Source organism: Trypanosoma theileri, assembly GCF_002087225.1.
Source record: "Trypanosoma theileri isolate Edinburgh chromosome Unknown TM35_Tth_10_V1, whole genome shotgun sequence".
Lineage (NCBI taxonomy): Eukaryota > Euglenozoa > Kinetoplastea > Trypanosomatida > Trypanosomatidae > Trypanosoma > Trypanosoma theileri.
The window spans coordinates 5,244-7,996 of NW_021639852.1; positions in this window are offsets into that span (position 1 = coordinate 5,244).

The window sequence follows — 2,753 nt, forward strand, 5'->3', positions numbered from 1 at the left end:
TCAGCGTGAGAGCAGATATTTCCCATAAACCCAGTATAGGTATTGGTGAGGTCCCTGGCCTTCCTTCGCTTTGGGGAAGACACTTCGTTATGGCTGGAAACATCAAGGTCAGTTAAAGCACTGTTGTGGGTAATATCATCCGCAGTTGTAGACCTCACACTAGACAGAGACACTTCACTCTTACCACTTCTGTCATCTGACAAAGTAGAAGAATGTTTGTAGTCATCCATTGTAGATGACTGAACGTGTCCATCCATCTTCGAGTCTTCTTTATTGCGTTCCTAGACAGTATCCCTCTCAACTAGAGACTCTTTATACCTTTACAAAAACTTTAGCCTCACCCGATCCCNAATATTCAAAGTGATGCATCGCGTGTGAATTCATGCCCCAGAGGGTTATCATTATTGTCCCACTGCCTTCCCTGACTTATTCCCTTTTTTTCCTTTTCAAGATGTATCTTTCACTTTTTCCTTCACTGAGGCCAATAAACTAAACCCACGCGTAACTGAACATCCCCAGCAGCCACACAGTAACAACAACTGAACAAATACACATGTGAAATCGCAATGCAAAGAGAAGGACAGAAAAAGAAAAGAAAAGAAAATAGGTTATAACTGCTGTAGCGAAACAATCACTCAAACCAACCTCCGTGTGTAAAGGAAGCACATTATAAAGCCAAATAAATCTCTGATAAGTCGTCCACAGACGAAAACAAGAAATTAGAGCCGCTCATAATAACAATAAAAAAAGTAATTCATTTCCCCATTTTTCTTTTGTCCTTTAAAAAAAAACCCAAAACAATAGTTAGTTGATAAAGTTGTGTATTCACGAGTATCCGCCCAATATTCATCACACAGTTTAAAATGTAAAAAAAAGAGAAACAAAACCCTGGGGAGTCTGTCCATCCTCTAGGGATGTAAGTAAAAAAAGGAAAAAAAGGGATTCCAATTACATTTCCATTAGAAAAAAAAATTGATTTCTCAAGTTGTTTAGGGATAGATTATCTGCATCTTTACTTTTTTTAAAAAAAGACGCACACACAAAATTAGTTAAATATATGGTGCAACTCTCATGTTGTCGTACAGTATCATTCTTTCTTATTATTTTCAGTTTTTAACACAGAGGGATGGGTCGCACACATTCTTATGTCTCTTAACAAGAGAGAGAGAGAGAGATGTTTAAAACAAAAACAGATACAGAGCATGCTTTGTATCCGGCTCAGGGAAATACCATTATGGAAATGCCAAGTATGAGAAGAAGAAACAGCATCTGAATAGAAAAAAACACAGTATCATCAGGGTTGCCCTCAGCGTGAGACCAGATATTTCCCATAAATCCAGTATAGGTATTGGTGAGTTCCCTGGCCTTCCTTCGCTTTGGGGAAGACACTTCGTTATGGCTGAAAACATCAAGGTCAGTTTAAGCATTGTTGTGGGTGATATCATTCGCAGTTGTAGACCTCACACTGGAGAGAGACACTTCACTCTTACCACTTCTGTCATCTGACAAGGCAGAAGAATGTTTGTTGTCATCCATTGTAGATGACTGAAGGTGTCCAGTCCATCTTCGAGTCTTTTTTATTGCGTTCCTGGACAGTATCTTTCTCAACTAGAGACTCTTTATACCTTTGCAAAAACTTTAGCCTCACCCAAGCCCTTATAGAGTCGTGACTGTACGAGCGCCTTTGACACTGATGGGTTCTCATCCAATAATGAAACGGAACGAAAATTAGTCAACACTTTTGCGCCAATGCGCAACATAAATGGTGGGGGCGGATTTGCCACGACCTGAGTTAACTCTATCCAATCATAAAAAGACTCAAAAGCTTCCTTTACCTGTAAAGATGTTTGTCTCCAATAATCAACATCACCCCGAACATCCCCACCTCCAGAGCTCAAATTTCACCCATTCTGGAGTCTTGGGACGCATGTGGAGAGATCAATTTTTTTTTTTTTAGATTCTGGTCTGACGACATCTGCAACCCCACCGACCCACTCATTGTTTTCGTCGGCGTCTGCAGCATTAATAAACTGCATACCACCCGACTTTTTTAACTACCGAAAGAAGGAGAATCAAAAACGGCGCCTCAAACAGTGGCAAATCAGAGGTATGCAGATCTGCCACCCGATCAATCATAGAAGAGTCAAACCATTACCTCCATGGCACACCATCCTCTAAACAGAGTCACTCCAGATTCATTAGGAGAAGGCATTTCCGTCGACAATGGTGACCATCACCTTTTTAGGTCTATTTTGATGAATGTAGACTTTCAAACGTCTACTCAAGGCACTCCACTCACGGATCGAGAGAGTACGGGACCAAAGACATACCTGTAAACTATATTTAAACACTAATAAAGAGAGACAACCAAAAAACCAAACTCCTCCTAGGTGTTCAGCCTGCAACTCTTCGCGCCTGCAAAAAGCAACAAAACAATAAAGTGAAAGAAAAATGAAAACAACACAAACTAACCCACAAAAGAATAGACCACTAGTAAACACATATTCTTTCCAAAGAGACACCATCCAATAAAAAAAAAGCGAGTGAACAAGTAAAGAAAAATAAGTTTTAATTATAGAAAAAAATCAGTAAAAAAACGAAAATACAGCTCCAAGAACATACCAAATTGAATGCATAAGCCAATTGATCTTTCTGCGATCAATTTGGGTATTATTATTATTATTATTATTATTATTATTATTATTATTATTATTATTATTATTATTATTATTATTATTATTACATTCAGTTCA